This window comes from Tubulanus polymorphus, chromosome 6 (genome assembly GCF_964204645.1).
Source record: "Tubulanus polymorphus chromosome 6, tnTubPoly1.2, whole genome shotgun sequence".
Taxonomy (NCBI): domain Eukaryota; kingdom Metazoa; phylum Nemertea; class Palaeonemertea; order Tubulaniformes; family Tubulanidae; genus Tubulanus; species Tubulanus polymorphus.
Window position 1 is genome coordinate 4007241 of NC_134030.1, and position 27134 is coordinate 4034374.

At 36.0% G+C, this 27134-nt stretch overlaps 1 long non-coding RNA gene across 1 annotated transcript; it reads left to right on the forward strand.

Annotated features, from left to right (window-relative positions):
* Positions 1–19550: 19550 nt before the first annotated feature.
* On the forward strand, positions 19551–20503 carry LOC141907597 (uncharacterized). The gene is made up of 3 exons (XR_012619519.1): positions 19551–19740; positions 19824–19951; positions 20039–20503. It is a non-coding gene; the product is annotated as an uncharacterized LOC141907597 (long non-coding RNA).
* Positions 20504–27134: the final 6631 nt, after the last annotated feature.

Sequence of the window (27134 nt, forward strand, 5' to 3'; positions counted from 1 at the left end):
CAGTTTAGTCAGTAACGAAACTGTGTGATTCATTTCGTTCTGAGAACAGATTTTATCAAATTTCCTCTAGCTGTTCTTCAGATAGGCCTACCCTTTGACTAAATGTTTTATTTTCAGAATTCTTTTATAAAAAGTATATCCTCCACCGTTATCCAGGCCTGACATTTATCAAGGTCTATCCTGTTTTACACCTTACAAGTTCGACAGCGACATTTGATATTGTTTTTTCTGTAAATGGCTGCAGCTGTATTCATAGTGAATTATTCCACTGAATGATTCTATACTTGAATGGTAAGTAGTGACTTATTTGAAATACTTAATGAATTCATTTGAAAAAGGCCTAAATTCTAAATATCATTAATTGTTCGCGTTTTAACGATGTTTGATTTTTATAGATAAAAATCTTATTATAATTTGTAGTGAATGGATTTGATTGTATGAAGGTACAGCAGTGGACAGTGTCATGTGAAATGGTTTTTACACCTTATGGTTGTTTCTGAAGGTACAGTAGCCGGCAGTGTCATGTGAAATGGTTTTTAACCCTGATGGTTGTTTCTGAGAATAACAGTTGAAGTTTTTCGTTTGATGATGAAAATACAGAAGAAATATGAATGAAATTTTTGGTGTCATTTTTCTGTTTGTCATGCAATGAAAATGAATTAGACTTACTTAGCAAAAACCATAGGGAAATGTACAGTACTCGAAGGAAATATCACAATTTTTGGAACTAAAATTCGGTGAAAATTCATTTTAGAAAAAAATATTTTCAAATGTATCGCATTTTATTGGATTTTTTGCCCTTAATGATACTGTAGACTTCGCTTAAACTGGTAGACGGTCTATATCTGGTATAATCTGTTCAATTCGATGAAATAAAGATGAAATGTTGTTCTAAATACATATGTTTTGCCTTTTATGGTATTGCTCTGTTCGATGATGATAATAATAACAATATTATGCGTCTGATGTAGCCCTAAATCCAGCAGCAGCTCAGAGCGCTTTACATTTTACGGTTTTATTGCCCCAGCCATTTAATGGTCTGCTGGGGTGAAGTAACATCCGAGCAGCTGCTAGGCGCTCAGGGGTCATCTATCAGGCCAGGTACCCAATTACTCCTGGGTGCAAAGAGGCAATGAGGATAAGTGTCTTGCCGGGGACACAACGGTAATATACGGGGTTTGAATCCATGACGATCTGGTTTCCCAGAACGCTTTCCGTATCCCATAAATTCAATGCCCTTCATTGTTACTTAAAAGCAGGAAAATCAGTAGAAACTTTGGAGCTCAATAGAGTGAAAACTGTAAGAGATAAAGCTGGTAATTGAAAAGTTTGTAGGGTATGACCCTTGGATAATTTTGGTGATGATTATTCTTACTGAAAGTGAAGTCCTATGCAAATGAGCTAATTCGCATAAATCATAATCAGTGACCTATTTATTTGAAAACCCCCTAAATTGCAGGTATCGAAATGAACAAATCGGGTATCTAGCCTCAGCTAACAGCTGACAATGGAATATTCTTTGTCTACGGTTAGAAATATATATTTTATGGGTAATTATAATTAGTAAATGAGCTAATAATTAAATCATGTGACCTCCGGATAAGTACCCGCTACTTTCAAATGCAAAAAAACTCAAATATTTTCAATAGCAACACCATAAAAACGCAGCATAAAAACTTACTAATGGGTGCTGCCATTTAATCAAGCCATTTAGCGGCAGGTTTCTCCGCTGAATTCTATGCGACTAAACTGCTATAAGAAATGTCGACGAAAGTCGACAGGGCACTGAAAAAGTTATAGAAGGAATTTGGGTATTCACTACATGGTCAGATTGTATAAAATACAAAGAAATTGATTATTTTGACCGCTATTAGGCTCAATAAAACTTTTGATCAAATTACCTAATGAGATGAAAAACGCCGAGATATCGCACGTGCCCCCTCATCCGAGAAACAACCGTTTGCCGCAGCCACAACAAAATGTACGCGATCCGCAGCACAATTAATTGCGCGACCCGTGAAATCATATACTGCATCGAATGCACCAAGTGCAACCTGCTGTACGTCGGCCTAACCGGAATGTCTTTACAAGAACGCGTCACACATCACGTCTCGCGCATCAGAACGTATAATTCGACTCCAGTCACGGACCACTTCAACCAGGTCGACCACACCTACCAACACTTTCGGGTGTATGGTCTCCAACACCTACCAGGCTCGACGAGACCGATCCGCGAAGCAGCCAAACGAGACTGGATATTGGTCTTGATTCGTTTCAATATCAAATCGACACTAATTTTAGATACCAGTAACTAGCGTAGTACCCGTCCACGGATGGATTGTCATAAATGTATTGGATATAGTTATAAAATGTACGCTGAAAGATTCCATTATCTGCCTCATTTATGATCTACTATACCGTTGTCTAACAATACGGTTATTACAGATAATGAGAGTGATAAAATTGTATTTACAACAGCGTTAGAGGGTGGCAACCATCTCTTGCAACCAGCGACATGACAAATATGGTTGTTTCCGAACGTTCAACTGGCCCTTCGTTCGTTCTTCCATCACATCACTTTCCGTTACCTATCAATGAATATCGCCTGCTGCATTATTTTATAGGTTACTTTTTACAGATATGAAAATTGTATGCGTAATATTCGTGATCCTTAATGTTTTGTTTTTTTTTCATTCCAGATTTGGATGTTTTAACAGCAATACAGAAAAACAAGTCTGAAGCAGCCCGCGAAGCTCGTAACATCTTTGGAGCTTTCGTTAACAGGTGCGTTGACTCCCTTCGCGAGCCTGAGGAGCAAGCTCCTCCTTTAGTTATTGTGCCACCTTTTGAGCTTGCTCTTCCGCAGGAGGCGGACCCTGCTCCTGTACATCTGGAGCAGGAGGACGCCCCTGCCGTGGGGACCCCGACAGAGGCCCCACCGCTTCAGACGCCCGCACTGCGTCGGTCGCCCCGTAGAAATATAAATCCAGATATCAATTATGCAATAGGTTCGGGGCGTCCCAAAACAAAAAAGGGCAAACGTGCGGCTCGTCCTCCTCCACCGAGACAACCAAATTTTGAGGAGGAGAGCAGTGATGAGGAGGAATTCGCCACTCCTGGAGCGACATCACCACCAGGGCCCGCAACACCACCACCACCACCACCATCAACTGGACCAGCATCAACGATACCACGAATAAGACGAAACAAAAGAAGAATAGAAGAAGAAAATGAAAATAATGAAACACCTAATATTACGCCCGCCCAGGCGTCAACATCGGGCGCTCCAGTGGGGGCACCACCCTCCCCCGCTGTTGAGCTTATCGCGCGCGGCCCTGGTTGGTCTAAAAACATTGATTACCACGATCCCATCAAAATGCTCCGCGATGTTGAAGGGGCCTTTAAAGGAAAATTTCAAATGGTTAAACGTCGGCGAACATCAAAGTAAATCAGCCCCTTCACTCGCCATCACCCGGGCAACAACATCAGCCCACGCACGTCTGCAGATCGGCACTTCTTGAAACTCAGTTTTCCCTTCCTCCTTCGTCGATCTGCAGGTCACGCAGTGTTAAATATCTGTCAACACTCCTTGAACCAGTGGGCGTGCAGTCCTTCCTTACTTTTATTTTGAAAAATATAAAAATAAAAAACCAGACCTTTATTTAATCATTGTTTTTATGGAGTTTTTACGGTTTCTCCAAAAAAATTTAAAATGATACAAATATAAAAAAATTCATGATCATTTCATAAATTTATTTATTTTTTGGATTAAAAGAAATTTTTTTCCATCATCTCCCATTCTCATTCATATACATTTTAAATCATTTATTTATTTATTTTTTTGACTGTACGTCCCACTGTGTTCCATACCATTTTTGCAACACCTTATTCATTAAGGTCCATTTTGCTTCTCACGATACTGAAGCATTTACCATTTTTGCATTTCCTCTTGCAAAACCTTATTAACTATGGTTCATTTTGCTTCTCACGATGCTGAAGCATTTACCATCCTCGCATTACCTCTTACAACACCTTATTAACTAAGGTTCATTGTGCTTCTCATGATGCTGAAGCATTTACCATCCTTGCATTACCTCTTACAACACCTTATTAACTAAGGTTCATTTTGCTTCTCATGATGCTGAAGCATTTACCATCCTTGCATTACCTCTTACAACACCTTATTAACTAAGGTTCATTGTGCTTCTCATGATGCTGAAGCATTTACCATTTTTGCATGGTCTTTCTTATGAGTCATCTATTCTAACGCTATGGTCGGCCGTTGCAAAATCTCTTTCGGGATAAGCAGGGAATCAATTCCTATAATAACTCCTATGGAGTTTGAAAAAGGTGGATTTTTCAAATCAAAAGGAACAGCATTCACATGTGATTCCTTATCGAACTACGAAGGTGGAGAAGGAATAGCTATGTTTCACACATAATGCGTTTCCTTATGAAGCTGAAAATAACGTGGAGAAGGAACAGCTATGTTTCACATAATGCGATTCCTTAGGAAACTACATTGAAACAGATTGTTCAATGTTCCATGTTGCCCCTCCCCACAAATACTATGACGTTTATACGTCAATTGTAAAACCATTATATCGTTATTAACATACTTGTTTTTCTAATTACAGAATTAAAGATTAATTTAATATGACATGAAAACTTGAATGATTGAAATGTTAATATCTAATGCTCAACAACGCATGAAAATCCTTCACATGTGAGCGGAAGGATTGAAAATGTTTACTCAGGAAGGAAAAGGAATATATATTTATATACGTGAGATTGCCTGGATTAAAAATTGCACAAGAAAGGAAACCACAGCAAAGACTACGGTAATCAATTTCATCACATTTCTAAGGTGCGAAAGTTCACTGGATCAGTGATCAATCCATGAATTTATGAGTTCTTAATTGAACATGGAAAATCTGCAAAAATGCAATGATAAAGAATCTTGGATAAAAAAAGAATAAAATAAAGATCTTGGATTAGAGATTTAGTCATAATCACTTCAGTGATCAGGTTTTATTGATTGATATTGATCTCTACTTATTCTAACGATCACCAGGATGATGATTTGAGTTTAAGATTCTTGTTAGATTAATCTGCATCTCTTGTTGAAATCAATAAGGCATATGAGAGAGGAGGTCTGAGATATGAGAGAGGCAGTTGGGGAGGTATGAGAGTGGAGGTTCAGGAGAGTGGAGGTTCAGGAGAGAGGAGGTTCAGGGAATATGAAAGTTTATGGAGATATAGTAGAGAGTGTATGGAAGTATGATAGAGGAGTTTAAGGAGATATCATAGAGGAGATTGTCTTAAAGGAAAATTGTTAAGTTCATAACAATCGAGCAACTCGGTAATAGACTCCGCTCTGATAAAGTAACGTCTTCTGGTCCTCGATTGCGGTCTGAATTGCAAGAATTGTGTTAAGCAATTTAAATATGGTTGATAGAGCGTGGAATTGTTTCCATGTAGGCATGCAATGCACAAAACACACATCAGATTAAGGCTGTTGAGAGGGAATTATCAATAGATTTAAGAAATCGACGATGAATTTGGTTTCAAGAGGTTGATCATTCATATGGCAGTTAATCAGATCAGGTTCTCAGGCACTTCCTTGGTCCCCAAAAACTGCATAAGTTGTATCAAAGTATGTGATATAACCTACTAATTTATTACATGAAAAGAGGCTACTTGTAGTTTCTAAGCCACTTCGCAATTATTGTTGCAAAGAGGTCCCAAAATCCGACCAGCACCACCAATAGATTTCTACAGAACAGTTAGTGTTGTAATTTTTGTGGTTCCAGTTTTTTTTTCACTGTCCGAGATAATAGAAAATTCCTAAATTTTGAGTCCTTCAGTGCTGAAATTCCATTTTATCACAAATTTTAAGTTTCCTAATCTTAACTTTGCAAAAATTTGAACTTTTCCTATTCTATTTCTTGTCAAAGATTTCATTCCAGTTCTCAAAATTATTTGCAGTTTTTTAATGTCTGCGAAATATCGTCAGTTATTTTCCTGGTTTCATATTTATTATTGCCCAAAATCATATCTCATATGAATTATTATTACTATTATTGGATTTTTTTCGCTGATTGATTATAGATCTTTTGGGGTTTGGTTTGATATTATGATTGATCAAGGTGATCCATCTAAAACTGTTTCATAAATTTTGAAATATTCATATTTGAAAACAATTTCGTTGATACTTCTAAACTAGTAATTCTACAAAAATTCTAAAAACAATTTTACACGTATCTTACGACTATTCTAGAAATGAGAATTATATCAATTTTAATGTAACTATTTTATCTGAATTTTAATCTATTAAGGTAACTATTTTATATCTGAATTTTAAAATACCTATGATATCGAAAAACTATTTTATCTGAATATTATACTATTTAATTTGTGTGTATTTTATCTCAAAGTATCTTTAAACTATTTTATTTGTATGTATATAAAAAAAATATTTCATTTGTATATATTTTAAAACTATTTAATTTGTACATATTCTTTTAGAACAATGTTTTTTTTTGTATTATAATACTAGCTAAAAGTTCAATTTGATGAAATATTTTATATTTGACTATCACTGTGTATATTCTAACCTCAGTGATTTCATGAATTGAATAACTGAAGGTCCAGGTTTTATCACCGAATACTGTTTGACACAATTACGTGGTCCACAACACAGATATAAATAGTGGTTATATAAAAGGCCCGTGTTGTATATAATGCACGCATAAAGAGCTTTTACTCATAGTTGATATAGGCTCAGTAAACATGACATGTGTTCGAGAACTTTTTCTCGTACTTTTTTTACCTTTTTTCTTGAGAATTTTTTTTTTCAATTTTCTATTTTACAACGGAAGATCTACTCATTTTTCGTAGATGTTTCACTATCATGGAATGCGATAAATAATAAGAAACAGTCCAAGTGTATTTTTGATAGGATATTTTCAGCTTCCCGACGTATGAAATTGACATAGGTTATTCAAGCCTAGGTTCAGAAAATCACTACTAGGTGGCATGTCAGATTATTACCGTAGTTCAATTACATCAAATGAATATGATAACATAACCAATTGTAGTACGACCAGTAACAACAAACTTAATTTTCCTGCACAAGATACAGAAAGTAGTAAAAGTCAAATACTATTTCTGAATTAGAATTTCCTCTAGCCTAAATGCTAGTGGTCATGTTATCATTTTTATCCAACGTCATCTCGGCTTTTTCAAAACTCGTCTTTGAACGTAATGATAATCTATAGTATTTTTGGAAATGATATAAATCAATGCAAATTTGATGTCATCATAACAAAATATGTCGCTGAAAACATCATATGAAAAATACACTCCGATTGTTTTTTTAAAATTTATTTCGTTCCATACAAAACCGTACTCAGCTCCACAGTTTGATTCGGATACAAGACTTACAAGAATTTAGATACATAAAATTACATAAGTGTTGAACTGGGTTTTGTTAAGTTGTGAGCATGACGTTTATAATTCACTAGTGTGTTTGTTTCAAGTTAGCCTTATTTTAAATTAGTTAGTTTTGGTTTAGTTATTTGTATCAATTTTTGCTGTTTTGAATTTAATTCGTTCCAGTTGATTAAAGTCTAGTTTAGTTTAAGTTTTAGTTAGTTTAGGTCAAGTTTAGGTCAAGTTGATTTACTAAATGCAGTTAACTTAAAACCTCTGATAAACTGAGGGTCAATTTATCTTATGATAAGTTACACTCAGGTACATTAATCAATAATCCCATTTAAGATCTCATTATTTTATGCAGTTTAGAGATTTTCGCTGAATAGAATAGTAACAATAGAACTGAGGGTAAATTCATCAATGTTGAAATCACTCACAGGATCATCATTAAAACAATGAATGATCTGAGGGTAAATTCATCATTGTTGAAATTACTCTCAGGATCATCATTTAAAAAATGAATGAACTGAGGGTAAATTCATCATTGTTGAAATTACTTTCAGGATCATCATTAAAACAATGAATGAACTGAGGGTAAATTCATCATTGTTGAAATTACTCTCAGGATCATCATTTAAAAACTGAATGAACTGAGGGTAAATTCATCATTGTTGAAATTACTCTCAGAATCATCATTAAAACAATGAATGAACTGAGGGTAAATTCATCATTGTTGAAATTACTCTCAGCATCATCATTAAAACAATGAATGAACTGAGGGTAAATTCATCATTGTTGAAATTACTCTCAGGATCATCATAAAAACAATGAATGAACTGAGGGTAAATTTATCATGGTTGAAATTACTCTCAGGATCATCATTAAAACAATGAATCAACTGAGGGTAAATTCATCATTGTTGAAATTACTCTTAGGATCATCATAAAAACAATGAATGAACTGAGGGTAAATTTATCATGGTTGAAATTACTCTCAGGATCATCATTAAAACAATGAATGAACTGAGGGTAAATTTATCATGGTTGAAATTACTCTCGGGATCATCATTAAAACAATGAATGAACTGAGGGTAAATTCATCATTGTTGAAATTGCTCTCAGTTCATTGAAAATATTTTAGCGTTAAAACCAGTTTTAATTACCCCTCCCCCTGTTTTCTTGTTAATTGATAGTTACATCACAAGTTATAGAATAGATGATTGGGTTTTTTTGGGACCTAAGTGTGTTCACTTTTTATCTGTAATTTGTCTGTTTTGGAAGCGCTTCAATGGATTGTCTTGAGATTTTGGTTTATGCACATATCTACCCTAGACACGCATCTGCAGCCCAAAACTGACAGAGAATCAAGATAGCTGACTGGTAGCCATCATGGGAATAGAATTATATACAATGTTTTCATCAGTTCTGGTACCTACGCATTTTACTGCAATCAATTGCAAATTTGTAGCATTGGTTTTTGTTGTGTTTACCAAGGGCATTGAATATTGAAATTGTCAGATTCTCAAGCATTGCACAGAGTGGGCATGGTGTCCCTGCACCCTTTGTTTTTTTATTTTCTCACCGCTTTCAAGGTTCTCGTACACATTTCATGCAGCTTTTTCATTCAATATCGATGTCATCCTCACTTGCCAGGTTTTAATTGTCATCTGCCGAAGCCCATGCCAACACGATCCTTGGCCGCAAACTCTTCATTGGTCTCTTACATTGCTCAAGATTTCCTGGTTAGACAGGTTACCACTGAGCGGCCACCAGTCTATGTATTAAGTGAATCGGATGCGTTGTTTTTAGCCGGCAGTCTTGCAGCCGGCATCTGATTGACTGGATATATAGACTGGTGGCCGCTTAGCAGCAACCTGTCGACCCGAGAGATCTTGGACAAAACATAATGGTCCAATGAAGGGTTTGCGTGCAGGGTTTGTGTTAGCGTGAGTGCCGGTGGGCGGCAATAAAACCCTGGTGATTGAGGATGTATCGATGTACATATCAACACATAAATAGGCCAACATTATAGGCGGCATTATTATTGGGAGGTTCACCTGGCCTAATATACTGCGCGGTAAAAAAACCACTCTTTCTGTGGTTGTGTAGTACCAGTAATTGATGATCATCGAGTGAGTGATTGGCCTGGCCCAGTTATTCCAATTGGAAATCACTTTGGTTTTGATTATGATTGGTATAAAATATTTCATCAAATCGATTGACACATTTTATCCGTACTAACACTACTTGTACATATTGTAAAGTTGTAAATAGCTTTTTATTTATATTTCTTTTATTTTATTATTTTATATTCTTTTCTTTTATTTTATATTATATTTCTTTTTAGATTTTTAATTGATTTCGATTTTCTAATTGTAAATATTTTTTCTAATTGTAAATATTTTTTAGATATCCTTTTAACTTTGGATTTTTAATGATTATTTAAACTTTTTAAAAGTAATTTTAAAACTTTTTAATTTTCTTAACATCATAATGTCTATACATCGAATAGGACTATTTTAGTGAAAATTTTGATATAGATTTAATTGATGATTAATATTTTTAATTTTATTGAATAATTTTAGTATTCAAAACAACAGAATGAATGCATTCCATCTTAGTTTGATACTGATATTTCTTTTCACTGGTTTTTCATTGACTCATGTCGAATCTATTGTTTTAGCCACATTTGTACCTATAAGTTTGGATTAGCCCTGCCTCCTTGTCATTGCTGATGGTTGATTTCAGATTTTCAGCGTCTGATAACATTTGGTATTAATTCAATGCTACGTTCTGTTTTGTTGGTTTTATTTCATATGAACATTTTTAAAGATGACCTTTGTCGAATACTTAGTAGTGCAGAGGTTAAAATAATTATAGAATTTTATAGAATTGTCTAAAATACTGTACCTAGTAACATATGAGTAGTGTTGCTAGTGTACCTCTATTTACAAGTTGTCCGTGGTACGATGTAAAACTGCCTCTTTTAAACAATACGTTTTAGCAATACATTTTATCAGTGATTTTTATCTGTTTGTCCTGTGGTATGACGTTAAACTGCCTCTTTTTAACAGTTTTTATCATTTTTTATCGTTTTTACCCATATGTTTTATTGTTTTTACCCATATGTTTTATCATTTTTATCACCCCTTCTTTTTCTACCTGTCTCTATTCTATCCCTTTCTGTCTCTATCCTATCCCTCTCTGTCTCTATCCTTTCCCTCTCTGTCTCTATCCTTTCCCTCTCTCTATCCTTTCCCTCTTCTATCTAACCGACTAACTCTCTCTTCTTCTCTCTCTAACCCACTAACTCTCTCCTCTCCTTTCTTTCTCTCACCACTCTCCTTCCTACTCCCTCCTCTCTCTCTTCTCTCTCCCTCCTCACTCTCCTTTATCTCTCTTTCTTTTCTCTCTCTCCCTCTCTCTCTTGTAAATATTGTAAATTTGTAAATAGTATTATTTATTTCTCTTTTTGTATCTTTCTTGTAAATATTGTAAATTTGTAAATAGTGGTTTTTATTTCTCCTTTTTTAACTTTCTTGTAAATATTGTACATTTGTAAATAGTAGTTTTTTATTTCTCTCTCTCTTTATTTAACTTTCTTGTAAAAGTTGTAAATTTGTAAATAGTAGTTTTTATTTCTCTTTCTTTTCTAAACTGTCTCTTTTAAACAATACGTTTTATCAATAGATTTTATCAGCGATTTTTATCTGTTTTGTCCTGTGGTATGACATTAAACTGCCTCTTTTAAACATACGTTTTATCAATACATTTTATCAGTAATTTTTAAATACATTCGTAGCATTGATACCATTGCAATACATTAGTCCCTCCTCCTTTTGATTAAGTACACCCAATCATTTACTAACAAGTGATGGTTAAATACACTTGCAAACTAGCAGATCAGAGATCTCAGGACGCAACATCACTTCAATCCTTATTTCTTGACATATACCTGGTAATATAAAATGCTCTTTTTAGCTTGTGACAAAATGTCTTTGATATAAGATGCTACTATTTGCTTAACTAGAATCTTCTTTCAAATATTATAATATCACTGGTTTGCAATATACTTAACCCTAATTGGTCGCAGCTGTTACAATCATCTCAACAACGATTGAACATACTTTCCCCTTATTAGTTTGAAGTATAATTCCCCCTCCCTGGTTGCAGTTCACTTTATTGGTTGCAGCTATGAACAATCATCTCAATGATTGAGCATACTTTCTCCTCATTAGTTTGAGGTATAATTCCCCCTCCCTGGTTGCAGTTCACTTTATTGGTTGCAGCTATGAACAATCATCTCAATGATTGAGCATACTTTCGCCTCATTAGTTTGAGGTATAATTCCCCCTCACTGGTTGCAGTTCACCTCATTTGTTGCAGCTATGAACAATCATCTCAATGATTGAGCATACTTTCTCCTCATTAGTTTGAGGTATAAGTCCCCCTCACTGGTTGCAGTTCACCTCATTTGTTGCAGCTATGAACAATCATCTCAATGATTGAGCATACTTTCTCCTCATTAGTTTGAGGTATAATTCCCCCTCACTGGTTGCAGTTCACCTCATTTGTTGCAGCTATGAACAATCATCTCAATGATTGAGCATACTTTCTCCTCATTAGTTTGAGGTATCAGTCCCCCTCACTGGTTGCAGTTCACCTCATTTGTTGCAGCTATGAACAATCATCTCAATGATTGAGCATACTTTCTCCTCATTAGTTTGAGGTATAATTCCCCCTCACTGGTTGCAGTTCACTTTATTTGTTGCAGCTATGAACAATCATCTCAATGATTGAGCATACTTTCTCCTTATTAGTTCGCAATATAATTCCCCCTCACTGGTTGCAGTTCACTTTATTGGTTGCAGCTATGAACAATCATCTCAGTATACTTTCCCCTCGCTGGTTCATTGGTTGCAGTTTTCAACTTTGGTTTGATGATGATGAATGTTGGTTCTGTAAACAGCTCTACGCGAGCAGTTGTCAAAATGTTGAAGTCTTTGCCAGACATGGGTTTGATCTCTCTAAGAAAAAGCTAAAAGGGTTTCGATTAGAATACAGCACCTAATATCAAAAGTCTAGAAAAGACTGATTTACATTTGTAAAAACGCTGTGAAAGGTGTATCGCTAGATTTCTCACATGACTCCTCTCTCTCCTCTGACAAATAAGTAAGACACAAATCTTTTGTTGACTGCTGAATCAATTGATAGTAGTGAAAGTTTAGTGTTCAGATACAATGAAAGTGTGAAGTTGAGTTTTAAACGTTATGTTAGGTACATGTACATGCCTCCTCTCTCTCTCTCTCTCGCCTCTCCTCTCTCTCATAAACAATTAAATAAGACACTCAATTGTTTGTATACATTTAGTTTTTTGCTGTGGTTTTCTCAATAGAAAAGTTTGAACTGCTCATTGATTGCAGCTCATTTCAAACTATGATAAAAGTGAGGTAAAAGTGGGTGAATTACTGCTAAATCAATTGGTAGTGATGAAAGTTAAGTGTTAAAAACACTGTGAGTGAATTAATTACTGCTTAATCAATTAGTAGTGATGAAAGTTAAGTGTTAAAAACACTCTGGGTGAATTACTGCTAAATCCATTGGTGGTGATGGAAATTAAGTGTTACAAAACACTGTGGTTAAATTACTGCTAAATCAACCTGACCTTCTTGAATTGTCAAGTAGAACTGTGAGGTACAAGGAATTGTCAGTGACTTACAACACTGATAGCTGCCTTATTCAAATACTGCTCGTTGCTGCTGTGTGTTTTTGATTTAGAGGTGATATTGAGAATTGTATCTCTTTCCCTTACCTTCGCATATTACTACATTAAACATTATTACAATAGAATTATTACATTAAACATTATAACATCATGAATCATTACATAATTACATTATCAAATTACACTGATGACCTCCTTCAATACTGCTGTTTGCTGCTGGGTGTTAATTGATACACTCCGTTATGGGGTGATATTGAGTGCAGGAGTCTCCTCCTTCCTTCTTCAACTGTCATGTAGAAACGTGACAAACGGACTGAATTATCAGTGTGTTACATCACTGATGACCTCCTTTAATATTGCTGCTTGCTGCTGGGTGTTAATTCTTTGATTTAGAGGTGATATTGAGAATTGTTTCTCTTTCCCTTACCTTCTTGAATTATTACATTAAACATTATTACAATAGAATTATTACATTAAACATTATAACATCATGAATCATCCTCCTTAAATACTGCTGCTTGCTGCTGGGTGTTAATTGATACACTCTGTTTTGGGGTGATATTGGGTGCAGGAGTCTCCCCCTTCCTTCTTCAACTGCCATGTAGAAACGTGACAAACCAACTGAATAATCAGTGTGTTACAACACTGATGACCTCCTTTAATACTGCTGCTTGCTGCTGGGTGTTAATTGATACACTCAGTTTCGGGGTGATATTGGGTGCAGGAGTCTCCTCCTTCCTTCTTCAACTGTCATGTAGCAGTTTGACAAACGGACTGAATTATCAGTGTGTTACATCACTGATGACCTCCTTTAATACTGCTGTTTGCTGCTGGGTGTTAATTGATACACTCTGTTTTGGGGTGATATTGAGTGCAGAAGTCTCCTCCTTCCTCCTTCAACTGTCATGTAGAAACGTGACAAACGAACTGTATCATCAGTGTGTTACATCACTGATGACCTCCTTCAATACTGCTGCTTGCTGCTGGGTGTTAATTGATACACTTCGTTTTGGGGTGATATTGAGCGCAGGAGTCTCCTCCTTCCTCCTTCAACTGTCATGTAGAAACGTGACAAACGAACTGAATTATCAGTGTGTTACATCACTGATGACCTCCTTTAATACTGCTGCTTGCTGCTGGGTGTTAATTCTTTGATTTAGAGGTGATATTGAGAATTGTTTCTCTTTCCCTTACCTTCTTGAATTATTACATTCAACATTATTACAATAGAATTATTACATTAAACATTATAACATCATGAATCATCCTCCTTAAATACTGCTGCTTGCTGCTGGGTGTTAATTGATACACTCTGTTTTGGGGTGATATTGGGTGCAGGAGTCTCCTCCTTCCTTCTTCAACTGCCATGTAGAAACGTGACAAACGAACTGAATTATCAGTGTGTTACAACACTGATGACCTCCTTTAATACTGCTGCTTGCTGCTGGGTGTTAATTGATACACTCAGTTTTGGGGTGATATTGGGTGCAGGAGTCTCCTCCTTCCTTCTTCAACTGTCATGTAGCAGTTTGACAAACGGACTGAATTATCAGTGTGTTACATCACTGATGACCTCCTTTAATACTGCTGCTTGCTGCTGGGTGTTAATTGATACACTCTGTTTTGGGGTGATATTGAGTTCAGGAGTCTCCTCCTTCCTTCATCAACTGTCATGTAGAAACGTGACAAACGGACTGAATTATCAGTGTGTTACAACACTGATGACCTCCTTCAATACTGCTGCTTGCTGCTGGGTGTTAATTCTTTGATTTAGAGGTGATATTGAGAATTGTTTCTCTTTCCCTTACCTTCTTGAATTATTACATTAAACATAATTACAATAGAATTATTACATTAAACATTATAACATCATGAATCATTACATAATTACATTATCAAATTACACTGATGACCTCCTTTAATACTGCTGCTTGCTGCTGGGTGTTAATTGATACACTTCGTTTTGGGGTGATATTGAGCGCAGGAGTCTCCTCCTTCCTCCTTCAACTCTCACGTAGAAACGTGACAAACGGACTGAATTTTCAGTGTGTTACAACACTGATGGCCTCCTTTAATACTGCTGCTTGCTGCTGGGTGTTAATTGATACACTCTGTTTTGGGGTGATATTGAGTGCAGGAGTCTCCTCCTTCCTTCGTCAACTGTCATGTAGAAACGTGACAAACGGACTGAATTGTCAGTGTGTTACATCACTGATGACCTCCTTCAATACTGCTGCTTGCTGCTGGGTGTTAATTGATACACTTCGTTTTGGGGTGATATTGAGCGCAGGAGTCTCCTCCTTCCTCCTTCAACTCTCATGTAGAAACGTGACAAACGGACTGAATTGTCAGTGTGTTACAACACTGATGGCCTCCTTAAATACTGCTGCTTGCTGCCGGGTGTTAATTGATACACTCTGTTTTGGGGTGATATTGAGTGCAGGAGTCTCCTCCTTCCTTCGTCAACTGTCATGTAGAAACGTGACAAACGAACTGAATTATCAGTGTGTTACAACACTGACGACCTCCTTATATACTGCTGCTTGCTGCTGGGTGTTAATTGATACACTCTGTTTTGGGGTGATAATGAGTTAAGGAGTCTCCTCCTTCCTTCTTCAACTGTCATGTAGAAACGTGACAAAAGAACTGAATTATCAGTGTGTTACAACACTGATGACCTCCTTTAATTTTAAATTTGAATTCTAAATTATTCAAAAGAGCTATCCATTGATAGCTTTGTGGTGGTTGTATCATTAAAATGGCGCTGGTGTTGGGTCTGTGTACATATTGTATCATATGTCGGTGAATTGGGATTGATTATTTTGTTTCCTGATCGTCCTTATTGCGACTTTACGTTTTAAATGTATGAATATTCAAAAGAGCTATCCATTGATAGCTTTGTGGTGGTTGCATCTTTGAAATGTCGTTGGTGTTGGTTCTGTGTACATATTGTATCATATGTCGCTGAATTATGATTGATTATTTTGTTTCCTGATCGTCCTTATTGCGACTTTACGTTTTAAATGTATAAATATTCAAAGGAGCTATCCATTGATAGCTTTGTGGTGGTTGTATCTTTGAAATGTCGCTGGTGTTGGATCTCTATATATTGAATCATATGTCGCTGAATTATGATTGTTTCTGCTTCCCGATTGTCCTCATTAGGACTTAATGTTTAGAATTTGAAAATATTGAAAAGAGTTATCCATTGATAGCTTTGTGGTGGTTGTATCTTTCAAATGTCGCTGGTGTTGGTTCAGTGTATATATTGTAATATATGTCGGTGAATTGGGATTGATTATTTTGTTTCCTGATCGTCCTATAACGACTTAATGTTTTAAATGTATAAATATTCAAAAGAGCTATCCATTGATAGCTTTGTGGTGGTTTGCATCTTTGAAATGTCGCTGGTGTTGGTTCTGTATATATTGAATCATATGTCGCTGAATTATGATTGATTCTGTTTCCTGATCGTCCTTATAACGACTTAAAGTTTTGAATGTATAAATATTCAAAGCAGCTATCCATCGATAGCTTTGTGGTGGTTGTATCATTGATATCTCGCTGGTGTTGGTTCTGTGTACATATTGTATCATATGTAGCTGAATTTTGATTGATTCTTTTTCCTGATCATCCTTATAACGACTTAAAGTTTTAAATGTATAAATACTCAAATCAGCTATCCATCGATAGCTTTGTGGTGGTTGTATCATTGAAATGTCGCTGGTGTTGGTTCAATGTATATATTGTGATATATGTCGGTGAATTGGGATTGATTATTTTGTTTCCTGATCGTCCTTATTGCGACTTTACGTTTTAAATGTATGAATATTCAAAAGAGCTATCCATTGATAGCTTTGTGGTGGTTGCATCTTTGAAATGTCGCTGGTGTTGGTTCTGTGTACATATTGTATCGTATGTCGCTGAATTATGATTGATTCTGTTTCCTGATCGTCCTTATAACGACTTAAAGTTTTAAATGTATAAATATTCAAAGGAGCTATCCATCGATAGCTTTGTGGTGGTTGTATCTTTGAAATGTCGCTGGTGTTGGTTCAGTGTATATATTGTAATATATGTCGATTAATTGGGATTGATTATTTTGTTTCCTGATCGTCCTTATTGCGACTTTACGTTTTAAATGTATAAATATTCAAGGTGCTATCCATTGATAGCTTTGTCGTGGTTGCATCTTTGAAATGTCGTTGGTGTTGGTTCTGTGTACATATTGTATCATATGTCGCTGAATTACGATTGATTCTGCTTCCCGAATGTCCTCATTACGACTAAACATTTAGATTGTAAAAATATTCAAAAGAGCTATCCATTGATAGCTTTGTGGTGGTTGAATCTTTGAAATATCGCTGGTGTTGGTTCTGTGTATATATGGTATCAGCAAATTATCATTACATACAGAGTTGCGTTTTAAGATTGTTATATTCAAAGATGCTATCGTTTGATAGCTTAACTTTGGTTCTTTGCACCTGAAGGTTGTCAGGTGTTATAAAAAAACACTAATAGTGGGGTTGAATTAAGTTACTACTTTCATAAGGCAGTCAAAGAAATTGTCCAAAAAGACCAATGAGGTTAAATTACATTGCTGCGTTATATCATGACTCAACTCATCTTCGTCGCCCTTTTTCTCTTGCGGAGGCCACCTTGTTTTACCGCAAGAATTCTGGTCCACCCTAACAAAGCTGAATATCGTTCAAGTCTTTGGGATGACAATTATCAGCTGGATTCTCCTTTCTGGATACATGTTAACTGATATTCAATTTTTATCATTTTCTTCTTGCAAAAGTTCTTAATCAATATATAGGTGTAAAAGAATAATAGGTATGACAGAGTATAAAAGAATACGAGATATAAAAGAATGATGTAAAATAATTATAATGTCCTTTGAACTTTACATGTCAACTAAACAGTATGGGAAATACTGCTGCCTGTTAATTACTACATTCTGTTTTAAGGGTGATGATTAAAATTTGGATGAATCATTACTTTGTTCAGTAGATGCGTTAGATAGCCCTTGAAGCAGCTAAACTGGGTCAGAGTGTTTTATCAATGCTGATAAACTCTAAACCTGAGTTAATAAAGCTTCAAAACATTGGAGCCAATTCTTTAAAAGTCTTGTCCATTATAGACTTAAAAGTGAAGATCGATCATCATAAACACCGGTGAAAACAATTGACGTCTCACTTAGTACCTGACGTCTCACTTTGCACTGGTGCATCCATGCACTAATGCACTTGCATGAAATGGCACTAAATACATAAAGACACACAAATTGTGTTTATGTATTTTTCAGGGTATACACATGCACACCCGCGGGTCCATGTAGCGTGCTATCTTTCTTTGTTCGTGTGTGGAAATAATTTGTGAAAAGATTAAACACCCATTTTGTAGAGAAAAATGTGAAAGGTTAATGATTAATTGTAAAAGTGGTAGAAATTAAATGTGAAAATATCAATGTCTGAAATAATATAGTGAAGATTAAGTCGCAGTGATTATAGAGAGATTGTAGTGTCAGATCAACCAGATCAGTTGTACTGAGTTATCTCCCTCAAAGTCAGGAGCAACGTGACAAAGAGTCACAGTGAAAGTTAACAGTTCCAGAGGAACATCGAGTCATGAGTCTGAACTGACTTTAAATCAGGTATGATATTGAAATTGTATAAATCAATTTTCAAAGTCTCAAAATTGAAAATTATTCATATTTTGTGTTTTCTTGTAGCAAATATTGAGAGGTCCAAAGAACTGAGTCACCAGAGATGAGACAATCACCAGCCATCCGTTAGATGAATGTCGCCACTGAGATCAGTGGTACTGATTCATCTCCGTCAAAGTCAGCAAAAAAGTTACAGTCGCAAAGGAAAGTTAACAGTTCCAGAGGAACGTCGAGTCATTAGTCTGAACTGACTATAAATCAGGTATGATATTGAAATTATAGGGATCAATTTTCAATGTCTCAAAATTAAGAATTATTCATGTTTTGTGTTTTCTTGTAGCAAATATTGACGAATAAAGTGTCACCAGAGATGAGACAATCACCAGGCATCAGTTAGATGAATGTCACCACTCAGATCAGTAGTAGTGAGTAATCTCCGTCAAAGTAGGGAACAAAGTTACTGAGTCACGAGGAAAGTTAACAGTTCCAACGGAACGTCGAGTCATTAGTCTGAACTGACTATAAATCAGGTATGTTAAGATACAGATAACATTGATTTCTTGTTTTAGGAAAAGTCCCAAACATTATGATGGTTTGTTACATGTTTTCTTATAGCAAATCGTTAGACACGCAATACCAGAGGAATGATCAGTCATTGAACAGACTATAAGTCAGTCATAAAAATGAAAATTACTCATATTTTTTGTTTTCTTGTAGCAAATGTGGAAAGGTTTACCGCAGAACTGATTGTCACCAGAGATGAGACAATCACCGGGCATCAGTTAGATGAATGTCACCACTGAGATCAGTAGTACTGAGTCAACTGCCTCAGTCAAGCTGCAAAGTAGAGTCACAAAGTTAACAGTTGCAAAGGAACGTCGAGTCATTAGTCTGAACTGACTATAAATCAGGTATGATATTGAAAATTACATCAATTTTCAAGTCTTACATTATTCAAAATTATACATATTTTTTGTTTTCCTGTTGTAATAAGGAAATATCTAGAGATGGTATGTTACTACAAGATGGAAAAATACCTTCAGGGATTCACATGAATATTATCCCTTAGTTGAAAGGATGAAAGAATGGATGAGTCATGAATCTGAATTGACTATAAATCAGGTATATATTGTAATAGATAGATTAATTTTATTGATTTAGTGATTGTTGAAACTATCCTTTAAAGTTCGTTGTTTGATTGTCTTGTAGGTGAAAATATGTGAAACATCTAATTAAACACGATGTTGGCGTTGCTGGAACTTGGAGAACACTAATGTGTTGCTGGAACTTGGAACTGTAATGCGTCGCTGGAACTTGGAGAACTCTAGTGCGTTGCTGGAACTTGAAGAATTCTAATGCGTTGCTGGAACTTGGAGAACTCAAATGCGTTGCTGGAACTTGGAGAACACTAATGCGTTGCTGGAACTTGGAGAACTCTAATGCGTTGCTGGAACTTGGAACTCTAATGCGTTGCTGGAACTTGGAGAACACTTATGTGTTGCTGGAAATTGGAACTCCAATGCGTTGCTGGAACTTGGAGAACTCGAATGCGTTGCTGGAACTTGGAGAACTCTAATGCGTTGCTGGAACTTGGAGAACACTAATGTGTTGCTCGAACTTGGAGAACTCTAATGTGTTGCTCGAACTTAGAGAACTCTAATGCATGTTAAGACTTGGAGAATTATTGTCTGGGTGCAACTGACCCTGTATGTGAACATGTGTGTTCAATTTGAATTTTATTTTAATTTAAATAAGACAAGTTAGAATATCTTTGATTGTTTCTAAAGAGTTTTTGATGTTGTTTTGAGGTGGAACTGAAATGCAGCAGTCAGTTCCGTAGTGTGTTTGAATATTGACATAACATGATGACTGACCTTGATTTATTTGTGTTGACTTCTGTCTGTGTTTGTTAATTACGACTGTTTTAATTCATTTGTTATTGCAAATACATATTTATTTCAATAAAATGGTATGAGGATCTGTAGAGGAGCCGAGTCAACTTGGTGTTGAATAAGTAAAACGAGGTGGTTAGTACTTTATAGTTGTGACTTGTGTATTTGAAGTACCGGCACGAGCTTTTAGATTTATTGATTTCATGGTGTTTAAATGTTTAAATAAATTATATTGATTTAAAATGGTGTTTGATAATTGGTTGAAGTCTTTGTTTACTTATGTTTACTTATATGATACATGTACATATTGAACTATTGATCACAACTACTGATCTATTCGTGGTTTAGTTGTTCGCTACAAATTGTTTTGTGGTTCTTTTTTCTGTAATCTACAGTAGACTGGGCTCTTAACTCAAATCACATTAATCAAGTATAGTATCACATTGACTCAAGCTCTCCCTCTCTCTCTCCTCAACTGACTTGTTTGAATGGATTTTAGTTAGAACTCGGGCTACTCATGGACATGTAAACTAGTTAAAGTCCAGATTATATTTACACTTTTATAAAGTGTAATGAGAGATAACTTCAGTAAACTTTCACTTCAATTCGTGCCAATCTTGGTCTCAGTTCGTCCCAGTAAGGGCGAGCCGGTTTACTGTAGTGTTTGTCACCTTACCCCAGACCTGCTGGATTACAATCTTATTTAAAGATGAATATTATAGACAGCAGATTGATACACTTTTATTTTACAAACAGAAGATGTGTCAGAAATAAACTAATCTAATAGAGGTTCATAGTATACTGCGAGATGAGTTGATCCCTATACTGTACAGAGGTGTCCCGGGTTCGAATCCAGTAATAACTGTCGCTGATTCAGAGTGGGCCTGATGCTGAATAGAAGATGTACAGGGATGTCCTGGGTTCGAACCCAGTAATCGCCGACACTGATTCAGAATGGCCCTGATGCTGAATAGAAGATTTACAGGGATGTCCTGGGTTCAAACCCAGTAATCACCGACACTGATTCAGAATGGGCCTGATGCTGAATAGGGGATCTATTGAATTGTTTTTGCTACCTCGCGCAAATCTTAGCGCGCAAAAACGAAATAATTTGTTTTTGCGCGGGAAAATTTGTTTTTTGTGGAGGATGAAAAACATATCCGTATGTCCCGATCAGCCACCAGAGTTGTTCTAGAAGAACATGGCTGATTATTCCAAGCGAATAACTTTCCTTTTCGACTATAATTAACAACCAACAATCATTACTCACCTAATATTGAATGTAAACATTGCATCAACCTTGGGATTTACGAACTTGTCGTCGAAGCGTTCGTTATCGCGCAGATAACTTAACAGTACAACATTATTCTGACGACATAAAACTGTCAAACTCGCGAATTACAGGACAGTGAAGAATTATGACACGGGATTAATTGTATACAACATACGTCACAGGACGGAATAATACAGCGATATTGTACGTGTCCTTTTATTCATAATTCATCGTAAACTACTCGCATCCCTTCTCGTATTTAGAAACAAACATTGATTATTATCATATCGACCGGCTTATAAATTGCGACTCTTTCTCCTCTGAGATATTATTCCTGTCCCAGTGGCTTAATTTTACAAGACTGTACAACTGCCGATTGTCATCAATCGCCGTCTCGATCGGCACAGTTGTTTCCGGGTCAGCGAATGCTTAATATTTGGCAAAATCTGTCTCTGGACTCGATTGAAAACTCGAAAAGAAAATAATTATTAGTGAAAATTGTCACATCGACGCAAAATTTGAATTTATCGGTTCGGAAACATCGTAACGCGATAAAACGGTCGAAATTAAACTGACGCATTTAGATCTCGCTTCTACTAGTCTTAATAAACATATATCATTTAATGCCCCCCCGATGAAAAAAGCCGCTCTCCGGCCGAATAAAGCAATTTGCTACAGTGCGACGAGCTGCTCAATTTGGCGACAGGATTATCGACAACTCGTCTCAAATCATGGGAAGCAATATTTCCCTGAGGAGTATACGATCAACTAACAGCGTTCTCATTTCAGCATAGTGATCCGTTTAAAACGTATAATATCGTTAGCTACTTCTACGATACATACGCTAATTATATACTTAATGCTTTCGATCATATTGAATTCCATCTGTCAAGACGAACAACGAAACAATTAAAACGGCTTTCATATTGTTGACGTGTTAGAAAAATAAAGAACCGAACGATATTTTGTGATGATCTGGTTTTCAGAAATCAAGAGAAGATATTTCGCAATTAACACAGTTTTCTAAAAACAGATATCATCCCTATAAACTACAAGTTTATTAGCGATGAGATTTCATATCAAAATCTGCAATAAAAAATCCAGGCCAAATATATATACCCGATACGGGTGGATAAGAGTAGATACATTTCCCATGATATTGTACTTGGTGGGAAATGTAGGCTACGTCGAGAGCGTGTCCATTTTATAGGAACGGTCGTATCTGAATCTGTCCATATGTGGTATTATAGCGAACATGACTGATTGCTGCTGAATTAAACTTTCGGGTTTAAATGTGACACTGGCCTATAAAACTCGCCCTGAATTATAGTAAATGAAATCCGTCTGTCAGAGACACATGTAATCATCAACCCGAGTACAACATTGTCTCTATTTGAATTGTATTTCCCGCAGAAATCAATTCCTAGATCCGATTATCAGATTGTTAATGAGCTATGAATATTATATTGGAAGGGTTGCGTTGCCATTTCACTCGCGTTTATAGTGTTATATCATCGTATGTCGGGATTGATTTCCGAACTGGGTTTGATGCGGCCTTCTTGTAAAGCACCTCTCACACGGTCCATAAATTGGGTGGAGGGAAGAAAATCACATTTTAAGTACATCCAAATTTTATTTCAACGTCAAATTCCATGGGTTACATATCATTCAATTAAAGAAACAACGCATAAATGATATAGACGACAGACTTGGCTCGTATTGTAACTTCATTGTTTCTTTTTGAATTCTATGATCAATCCCGATTGATAGGTTACCTCGAAAATCAGGTTTTTTACATTGAGTTCGGAGATGTTTAAGCATTCTCCGATAGCAGATGAGAACTCCATCGACTGTTCTAGATTACTCGCGTGCCACAGTATGAAAGTCGAACTACCGAGTTAGTTCACAAATTCACTTCTTGATTTGCATAGGGGCACCACCCGACAATAGATAAAGACTACTCGCAGGAATCACAGAGGCCTGACACAAAAGGTATACTCGAGTGGGGGCCACCACTGGGTTTACTCACTCACAATACGGGGCTGTTGTTTTTTGTCCCTTCAAAGTAGAAATTATACCCTCCGAAACTTTATCATCTGGAGGGTTCTTAAACATTTCTGTCGGACCAAAATTCGTGTTTCAACATGGGTCAGTTCACACCATCTATTTTCCTAAATTTTAGAGATCAACTAAATCATTTCACATAACAATTAATATCATGAATTAGGCCTACCCCTCATTACAATCTGAAATATAAAAAAAGAAACACTCGAGGCGAGCTATCTAGTCCCGTTAAGAAAAAAAAATTGCCAGCCAAATGTATGGTTTATTCTAGCGGGATTCGAAACTGCGACCTCCAGCAATAAGCAGGGGAAGCTAACAAGGCAAGCGTGCTAACCACTGGGCCATAGATCTCAGGTAATCTATCCGGATTGTAAGTTTGCCTGCTATGTGATTTTGTATGTCTCTGCTTAAAATCGACAATTTTCAAAGTAAATCGTAGACAGTTTTTAAACGGATGAGTTAACCGGGGTAAACTTAAGACACACCACGATGAGCATTAATTGAATTTGCGTGGTTTCGAACCAAATGAAATTTTTATGTGGTATTGATGAGGTTCGAATCCCATCAGGAAAGGATTTTCTTGACGTGGCGGGAATATTAGTACTTTTCATTGGTCAGGATCAGTGACGTCACACTGTCAGTATAAATACTCAGGTCAGCTGATCCCTCCTTCCAGTTCGGCCATCTTTCAGGTAAGCAAGCGTCGTCCATTTTATTTATTTCTTTCGATCAAATCTATTTATTAATCTTACTTGTAAATTTCATACATAGACCTTAGGTTTCGCATACGGTTTTGTTTAAGACAATTTCAAAAGTTCCGAAAGTTCGGATTATATCATATACGTGTTTAATTATGACATTTCCATTGTGATGTTCTTTTTGCTCAAAATTGTCCAAATCGTATTTTTAATATTTAGAAGTAAATTACAACATTTGACTTTCATTTTCGTTCTCGTAAAAATGAAGACGTTATTGTGATTTTATTGAGGAATTTTATTTAATTTATTTATGAAATTTTCGGAAGCAGTTATTCTGCTGTTCAAATCTACGCGCTAATGCGGCTAGTTGACATGCCTAGGTGTAATACACAGACCGCTCAGTCTATTCAACCATGACTCGAATCCATAGAAACCTTTTATTCGAAGCGTCGTTCAACTTAATTCTGGTGGCTTCTATATTTAATATTTAGAAAATAATGATGCCCAATAATTTAATGTTATTATTATCTAATGCAAACTCGAGTTAGCTATTTCTTAAAATCAATAATTTTCGATTTTCTTGATTTTTATAACATTATTGTTTTTACATTGCAGCAGCAGCAGCAGTGACAGCAGCAGTACAAGACAAACATTGATACCAGCAAATTTATTACAACTTCAACTTAAACTTTAAACGAATTCAACTTCTACTTCAGCAGCAACACGACCATGTCTTCAAAATATGACATTTTTTCCGGATTGTTAAAGGTAGTGCGCGCCGAGGTCCTGACACTCGACCCTGTATCCCTCGGCGCGTTTTGTGATTTGAGTAAGTACAAACTCTACTTCATCAAATTCTCGATTATTTTTAGTGACAAGCATCTAAAATTATTTGATTTCCAACATCTGAAATTGTTTGATCTCAAATTCACAATTATTTTATCTCAAATCTCCGCATTATTGGATACTAAATTTCAAATTGTCTCAATCTTCTATCATCAAATGTCAATTTCTTTCAATCCACTTTTTAATTTCGGAAAACTCAATTTATGTCTCACACTGATTTCATTTCAATTTATTTTGAAAATATCATTTTATGTTTCTAGTCTTTTATTCTTTTTCAAATTACTCGACTTAAACTCAATTTAATTTGCTAATAATTCTAATGGTGAATAATTGAATAATTTTAATTGAATTGAATTGAATAGTGAGTAGAGGTTCTGGTGGATGAGAATGAACTTGAGGACGTAACATCATTTCCTGGTTCCTGGTTTTCAAATATCGTCGAAATTGTGAAATATTCATCATATTTTTCATATGCAATGCTGTATCCAGTCAATAGAGATAAGTTACAACATAAACAGTTTAAACTGGCTAGGCCTCCAGACCAATGCACTTCATGGAAAATCCTGATTTATATGTTTAATAAATCAAGTAACTGGACTGCGCGGTTCAGTCCATTTTAGTCAGTAAGTAAGCAGACTGCAGTTTAGTCCATATTTTAATCAGTAACTGGACTGCGGTGTAGTCAATATTTTAGTCAATAACTGGACTGCGCTGTAGTCCATCGTTTAGTCAATAACTGGACTGCGGTTTTGTCGATGGTTTAGTCAATAACTGGACTGCAGTTTAGACTGCTGTTCAGGAACCGGACAGCTGTTTAGTCCGTATCCAGATACCCGTCACATTATGGGACCAACTTTTTAGATACTGCTAAAATGTAGCACTAGTATTTACGGTACTTTCGTTTTTCTCTGCGACTCCAGCATCTAACAACATGTGATTTTCTTTTTATTAATCATTGATCAAACGTCAGGAAATTCAGGATCACTTTTTTAATTAATTGGTTAAACTTCGTTCTTCATATCTCTAGGTAGTTGCTCGCAACATTTTGAGATCCTGAGATTATGGCGGGAAGGAGGTATATCTCACGACTGCTATCATGAGCTTATCTGCGAACTAGTCTCAAGCCGCACCCACTCAATGTTTATTTTAGATCTAAACTAGGATATGATGTTTGATACGAATGTCTTTCACTAGCTCGGCTCATAGTCCGAATCTTCATCGTCTATTTGTTGGCGAATCCTAAATATTGCGGCCTTGCGGTAAATAGAGTTTAAACACGATTTATTTCTAACTGAGCAGATCATCCCGTCTGTGCCTACATTTGTTGCTATAATAACGCCCAGCTGCCATAGAATTCTTCAATGGTGTATCTGTGAGTTTTTACAAACGCCCAAGATTCCTTGTTTCCTTGTGGACTGCGAGTGACATTAACTACCAGCAGCCATGACACGTATTCATCAATGAATCGTCTGCAACATCACTGGTTCAGTTTCAATCATCCTTACGTGCCGTTCATTTCGTGAAGTTTTGGA